Raw genomic sequence first — 8,463 nt, forward strand, 5'->3', positions numbered from 1 at the left:
GACACACAGGGTGTCTAGAGGGGAAAGGGCCCTCTAAGTGTTTTACAATGCCTAGCAAAGCCTGTAGCTCAAAGAAGTAGTTGGACAAAAGCAGTTTACAGCAAGCATACAGTATCCTACAGGGTCCTTGACCCTCTTGATCTGTTATATTTTGAGGGTAGACAATTTTGGTGATTGATTTTGAATAATTTAAAAATTAAAAAAAAAAGAAAAATCCGCAATGCCATCTAAAACATGTTATTTCTCATTACATAACTTTTTACTTTGAATATATGATCGATCATTACTTAGACTTCATGAATGTCACCTGAATTTCTATCACGATGGCTCAGAGCAGAAATAAAATACTGTGGTTTTTAACCCTTGTTTAAAATTTCTAAACCTAAAACTAGGCAAATATAACCACCGGTCTATTAGAGATCTCAAGTACCTTTGTGTACCAGCTTGGTAAAAATTGTCTGTTCCTTGTTCAGACCCACTTTTGTTTTCTTGATGAGCAACACCTCTCATGTATGTCCACAGATTCTTAACAGGATTCATGTTAACACTTTGACTAGGCCAGTGAAGGACATTCATCATCAAGCTGTTAACCCACCAAAATGAAAAGACACTCAGTTGACTAAACGAATACACTAGCTTCTTTGTATAGTGACTATTCAATAAAAAAAAAAAAAAAAATCTCTTTCCCCTTCAGCTTTGTTCTTATTTGAGAAGATACATTTGATCGTGCTATGCATGCTATCGGTTTTCACCACCCACTGAAAGGGGTTTCATAATGTCAGAACTGGAGGCCTTCGGGGAGGTGTAGCATCTGTCAGTAATTTTATCGAGTTAAAACCAGCTGTTCAGTGTGTTCAATGAGACTAAATTGAAAACGTGTAGCCTTATATTTAAGATTTCACTCTAGTGTATCACATGTGCAGAAAAGACCTTTCAAGCCAAGCTATAGAATGCTACTGTTTCAGGTCCAGGTTGGGCTTGCCAGGTATCTTCATGTTACTGTAGCTACTTTGGGGGGATTCAAAACTGGTTCAAGTTAATCTCTTTTCAGCTGGGGAAAAAAATGACTTTTACGGCTTTTCGGGAAAAATTCAAAGATCAGCCTTCGTTTGATTTCCCTCATAGGTCATTTATCTTGAGCATTTAAAAATGGTAAATACTTGTGGATCTGTAGGTCCTTTAGCAACAAACAGCAGACGTCTCTGGAAAGCCAAGGCACTTTGCGTGCTGTCAACTTTTATTTGGTCGAAGTGAAGGCACACAGCTGCAGGAAATAATGGCGACAACAAACATTTTGGCTCTTGGCACCACTGCTGTACCAGATGTCATTTTTGCTTTCAACACAAACTTCATTCAGCATTTCGGATGGACTGGGAAGGATTACGGACACTGGGTGTCACAGAGTGAGTAGAAAGGCTGTTTGCTCTGATCACGGCCGTGTGAGAAGCAGTAGCAACGACAGAGGACCGTACCCAAAGCATGGAGGGCAATGCCGACAACAGAGCTGAACAGGGCCAGCAAAAAACATTCATGGCTCCCGTCTTCTCGGCACAAGTCCTTGTCACAAACTCTCGCCAGATTTCCAGTGTGCATCCGGTCACATTTTCTCAAATTTGCTCTCATTGGACTTCTGTGTTTCCTGGATTTTGATCCAAAACTTAATTCAGCTTAATTGGTGTGACAGATGACACATCTATTAATAGCCACAAGCTATTTGTCCTTATAAATGTATTTTCATAGTTTGTAATGTGTTTTTCTATTCCCCATCCATAAATCTGAATTGAAATTAGAACTACATGCTGATGAGTCAAGTCGATACTTACCTCCACATGGCATTAGATCTTTCAAGTAAATTTTAACTAAATTTAACACTCTAATTCATCAAGTATGAGGTAGATAAATCTCATGCAGGGTTCTCTTAACCAGTATTTCACTGCAGTTATCTAAGGCATATCCAATATTACATGCACCACTGAACTGAAACATCAGTTCAGGGAAGCAAAAAAAAAAAAAAAAAAAAACGTTAATCTTCCCTGACCTGAGAACCAGAGGGAAAAATACTCCCCTCCGTTTAGACTTCACATGAATTTACTTGGAAAATATTCACATTTCTGCGCATGCGGTATCCAGGTTACTTTGTAGTATACATTTTTCAGTGTGGACAAATAGGCAAACTCGACATCTGTACTAGTCATATCAATGTATGTTTTTAAAAGAAAAAATATTTCATGTTGTAATATCAAAACCATGTTTAGGGTGATGAGCGAGAGGGGTCAGAAGTTAGCATTGTCTTTCACATGGTGAGATAAAGTAGCGCTTTCCTGAGAAAAGATCCCCTATGTAGCTCATGGTATTTACAGGGTCATTTACTGCTCCCATTAAGAGGAAGCAATAATTAACATACTGAATGTAGGGTGATTCAAATTATTTCAGCTGGAAGGGAACAATTAGGATAGCTTTTTTTTTTTTTTTTACAAGATGTAAAACTGTGGGGAACTTCCCCGTATTACACTCATATTTGTGTAGTATCACAATAAATACTGTCTAAATACGGACCTGCCTTCATGAGGTGATATTATTGCTTACACCTTAATTTTACACAAGACTACAAAGATTTTGTGTACAGTGAAAAGTGCATGGCACATACGCTGTTGTCAGCTTGATTCGTTACACCACCCTGATCTGTAAAAGATAAACATTTTTCCATAATCTTTTTGATGGGATTAATGTTTCTGCAGGGATGCACGGCGATGTGGACATTACCTGAGACTAATGGGCTCTGTAACAACTGAGTTATTCCCATCTTTTTCACAATTATTATTAAAAACTGGTTTAGTAGAAAATATATGCATGCACACATATATTTTATTTTTACATAAAAATGCATACTGCTATTGTATAACTCCATATCCCTTCGGGGGGAAAAAGGGGAAAAAAAAAAAAAAACTTATCGGATGTACGGACAGAAATCTGTCTTTTTGTTTCTAAGCTCCAGCTGATACCATTGTGGTAATCCCCACCAGTCTAAGTAAATTATGAATGATAATTTGCAGCATTTTAGAATCTATTGTAACCTTCCTTAAAACAAGAGTTTTCTCTGTATGCGGTGTGTGAGCTATTGCACTCTACCTCTTCTTTGCCGGGTGAAAGCAATATTTACAACTTATTAGGGAAATCCATCTCTGATTACTTGGTTTATTTTTCACAATTGTCTTTCTCTGAATACATCTCCATTTGCCTCTTTTCATGGTGTCTCTGGAAAGGTAGATACATTTTAAAATAATTTTTCATGTAGGAAAAAAGCTTATTATAATATTTGTCCAAATGGTCTTCAATGAGCAGGTTATAACTCAATATGTTGTGGAATGTGTGCTGGCTATGAAGTGTCAATATAATAAGTGTCAGTAGTTTTGAGAAGTGCCAGTCATGTTCTGTGCTTTGCATTTTAATTTTTTATGTAATTTTGTATTCATTTGTACACAGCAAAGGACTGTGAATGTTTAAGGCCACTTGTACATTTAACCATACTGTTTTTAAAAGCTTTGTCCGAAAAGAAGATTCTTGTGGTTCTGGGACTTTTTTTGGTAACTTTCATCTATGTTTAAACCACATACCTGACCTCTACTCACATTTTACCTCAAATATTAAAACAGTTTTACAGCATTAGAAAAATGACACCACATGTGCATATATAAAATACATGAAACGTTCAAAATACTGTACTGTTAAATGGATGTAACAGCTCAGTTGGAATTTTGAACTATTTGACAAAAGAAAAGCTATTTAATTAATTTTGATGGGGAGAATACTTGATTCATTCTAAAAAAATAAAAACATTTATCAAAATATATTTAACCTAGACATTTCCTGGTTTTTCTTGTAGTCTTTTGAAATACCAAGATTTGCTGTTGCTGCTCAGTTGTGATCTATTGCTTTTTTAGTGTTTCATAATAATCCAGAGACTTTACGAAGAAATACATAAGAAAGAAAAATCATTTAAAATCACGCAGATGCTATTCCTGAAAGTTTTTTCTATGCCAAAAAAGTTTTTCTAATGGCCTGTTTATTTGATCCGTGAGTCTTATGAAGAAGCACTACTGTGCCGCAGGTATGAATGACTCTTAATGCAGCTGCTGACTTATATTACAGATGAAGCTGCTGCTACCGTGGCAGGTCACATTAGCAGCAAAACATAAATGGTTATATAGGAGAACAAAGAGTAATAAAGGTCATTTTTGAATGTTTGACTAGTTCCAGACATGGGTACAAGAATGTCTCATTATCTACCCTTATTTTCATTCTTCTGCTGAAAAGTGTGGGTCACACCCATGCTGCCTATTGGCTGTCAGCTTTTGGAGAAGGCATTTAAATACATGTGCGGGGACTCGGCACAGCATAAAAGAAGACTCCCACGGACTGCCTGAAAAAGTCCCCCTTCTCCTACCCCCTGCTTGTCAAGAGGTGACAGGGAAAGACAGGCTCAAGCACCAAGAATTTTGGACCTCTACCAGCAAGGAGATTAAGCTGTCAGAGAAATTTGCATTGGTAAGACAGAATATAACACTTCTGCCTCATTTACCAGTTTAAAAGAAAATATTCCTCATTTGGTAGAATTATTAAAGTTCTGGGACAATTAATTGTTAATTTATAAATAATATCTATCAGGCCTATTAATTCTCTGTTATCGATATCTGTTACTGTCTGAGATAGGAATCTTGCAACATTCGCTATACTTGAGTGAATTAAATTTTAGAATTTTCCCGCAGGAAATAATAAATCCTGTCCTATCTTTAATGTGTCTTCAGTGTGTTGGAATCACACATTAATTTAATTGCTTAAACTTATGCATCACAAATATTTGTAAAATAGCAAGTACTTTTTATCACTCGAAAGTTATAAAGTACAGACACCACTATACTTGCGTAAATGTGACTTGCATAAATCCGGATTTACGTAAAAAATTCCCGGCATAAGCATTATTTACGGATTGCGTTTCGCAAAACATCTGAAATGCGTTAAACTGAAGCTGGCATAGCCGGTCAAGGCAGGAAGTTGCATCTTCCCAGTTCTTGCGTGTTTTGAGCCGTAAATGCATATCCTTTCCTTAGTGTAGTGCTTTTTTTGCATATATATATATATATATATATATATATTTTTTTTTTTTACCCACTTCATTATTCACAATGTCTGGTGGTAAACGTGCACTCAAAGAATTAATTTACTGCTGAATCTCTGTCCATCTTTAAAAAGGGTCTTAAAACTCACCTCTTCCGGAATCACTTCGCCAATGATCTACTAAGTTCATGTAACGTGTAAATGTTCATGCACTATAACTTTGTGATCATATATGTCGAACAATGGATAAACCTTTGCACAACTACTCCTGTCATATAACATAAATGTTTTTATACACTGTATATATAAAATATAAACATTATACATGTAAATGTAAGGAAAACAAGAACCATTTCACAAACACACAGCAATCGATCTGGAGATGAAACTGAAAATAGTAAGGAGGTATGAAGGTGGACAAAAATTATTGTCTATAGGGTTAGCTGTATCGACTGTGAATACGACATTGAAGGATGCTGCACATAAAGAGCATGCAGTGATGTTGACTGGTAGGGAGGAGGGGGAATCTGACATATGCAACTTTTGACTTGCATAAGGGGTTGAACAATCTATTTTTGTAAGTCAAGGGGTGTCTGTATTAACTGCTTGATCAGTCATGATATGTCAGAAGGCTTGACTGTTACTGTATGGTACATATTGACATTTACTCATTTAGCTGATGCTTTTCTCCAAAGCAACTTACAATGTAAATCTTCATACAGTTTACCCAGTTGTACAGCTGGGTAATTGTACTGGAACGATTTTAGCGTAAGTACTTTGCTCAGTGCTACTACAGCCTAAGGTGAGGTTTGAACCTGAGACCTTCAGGTCCAAAGGTAGCAGCTTTAGAACTGCACTACCAGCTGCCCCTGAATGCTTTCCACAGCCTTGCTCCTTATACGCAGTTTCAGTAGATGCAGGTGAAACTTGTATGGTTCTAATTTAATCTCAGAGCAGAAACAGAGGAATCTAACATGAGTACAAAACGCAGAACTGGCTCCACAGCTGAACCCAGAAAGCTACTGTATTGGAAGAAGTTTCCGTCAGAAACACCTAACAAATGAACAACAGATGTGGAATATTGCTTGCTGTGAACTATGAATGGACACTCTATTATGCATAGAACTTACATAAGAACTGTGAAATGAACCAAGCTATAGAGAAAGTGTTTGATTTCTGTAACCTTATCGAGGTTTTGTGGTTTGGTTGGAGGCACCAGGAGATGGAATGGGATATGAATCTGTTGCCCCGACAGAACGTTGATTGCTTTCAGCTTTTTTTAGATCTTAAGAAAAGGGTATCCAACAGACTTTGCCTGTCTGTAACCACATATAAAGACGTGCCATTATTTTTTCCATGTTAGTAAACACTTTTTGAGAGTTGTCTCATATTTTTTGAATGTGGGGGGACATCTGTGAGTCTGTCTTGATGTCTCTCTTGGGAGTAGAAAACTGCCCCGCATCCCCTTGGAGTTGTTTTTATAATTTTGAAGGTTAAAACAGGGTGGCCTAATGGTGCAGCAAGTAGTACTGGTGTCTCACAGTGTCTTGGCTGTGCGTTTAGACAGGGGTTTGATTAACACTCAGTCTGTCTAGACTTTGCATGTTCTCCCTGTGTTTGCTAAATATCTTTCAGGTCAGATGAGAGAATAACTGTAAGCTGTTTAGTGCCGTCTAGCAATGCAAGTCACCTTGGATAAAGCCATCAACTAAATACTAGATTGTCATCTTTACATGCTGCTTTGGGGAACAGTGTCTACTAAACGAATAAATGCAAAATAAATGAATAGGTGTATAACTTTTTGATAAAAAAGTACATCACTTTATTAAGATTTGGGGCGTGTTGACGTCTGGGCCTCATTCTTCGATCAGCGTGTATATTCCATGCTGATTCCATGCTGCAGGGACACAGCATCATCTTATAAACAGGGGTTAGCGACTGCGTGGATGGAGATGGGCTGGAGTGAGTTAAAACTGATCCCCTCTAAGCGTGAAGGATAGATTAAATTCGATGAGAGCTTTCAAGCAGGCGTTATTGGATACACAGACTGGGATGGACAGGAGCAACCAGTGTTTAAGAAAGTATAAAGTGGAGTATTATGAAGTCTTCTCCAGGGAAATCATAATGAGAACTGCAAGACAGGATAGGTAATGAAACTTTGACAGAGCACTCCAGACATGCCAAATGAGAAGCCCTGACCTTGAACAGAGTCACCTTATGATGCGGTTAATGTGAACATAGCATTGGGTCCCCACACTGTTGCTCCACGTGACGGTCTGTGTGATTAACTGCTGATGCTGGCACGTCTGCAAATCACTGACATAAAAGTATATATAAGTATGTCTTTTTATTTTTTTTAATGTGTAGTTTTAAGTTGTTTTGATGGAGCTGCAAGGACCAGTTTTCTGGAAAAATTATTTCAATTTTAATTATTTTTCCTTTATAATACACAGTATGTACAATACATTTTGCACAACATCAAATGTCACTTTTATTAAAGAAAAAAAACTGTTGTGAATTTCACACAGACAAAAAAATGCGTTTCAGGTAAACTGCGACTGTTTTCTTTAGTCGTTATATGCGAGTGAAAGAATGCGTGTGTGGGCTGGTGTCCTGTACAGAGCTTATAGTCAATTATTGATAATGGATGGACACGTGAACATGTAACATGATTTAATCTAAAAATCAGACAGTTTATTTTTTAGTACAACTGGAGAAATATTAATAATTCAATATAATGAATAAATGCCGGGTTAGGCTCCGGTTTGCCACAACACCGCTTGGGACAAATGCTTTCAGCCTGTGTGTATGTATAATGAATAAAGACTTCTGTGTTCTATGAAATACATACTGAGACCATTAAAATACTCCTGTATGTTGCCATTAATGGTCTTTGCAAAGGGCAAGAAAACAGTTACACAAATGTACATTAATAGCTCATTGTTGCCAGAAATGTGTACAGCATTCCTTGATAGCTAATACGTAAATAACTAGCTATGGCAGCGTGTCTTTCAAATCCGTATTACCTAAAGCTCTTTATTTAAATCCATGCCAATAACAACATCCATTAAACATATTGTTACAATCATTAAGTCTTGCATATTCAATACCTGTTTAATACCATGGGTGGAAATGGAGAATGCATGTCAGAACACCTGAAAATAAACAAATAAACACAAATGATCCATCTTAACATTTCTGCAGGAGAATAAACGGTGTAACCAAATTTCAAGGTCATTTACATTAACGCGGACAATGAATGCAGTGTCTGCCGTGAATTTCACCACAGTGGAGTGCTCTAAATCGTTTACTGAGTTTCCAGTTCTTCAAAAGAATTGTAGAATTAAT

Source organism: Scleropages formosus, chromosome 3 (assembly GCF_900964775.1).
Source record: "Scleropages formosus chromosome 3, fSclFor1.1, whole genome shotgun sequence".
In the NCBI taxonomy this organism is placed as follows: Eukaryota; Metazoa; Chordata; class Actinopteri; order Osteoglossiformes; family Osteoglossidae; genus Scleropages; species Scleropages formosus.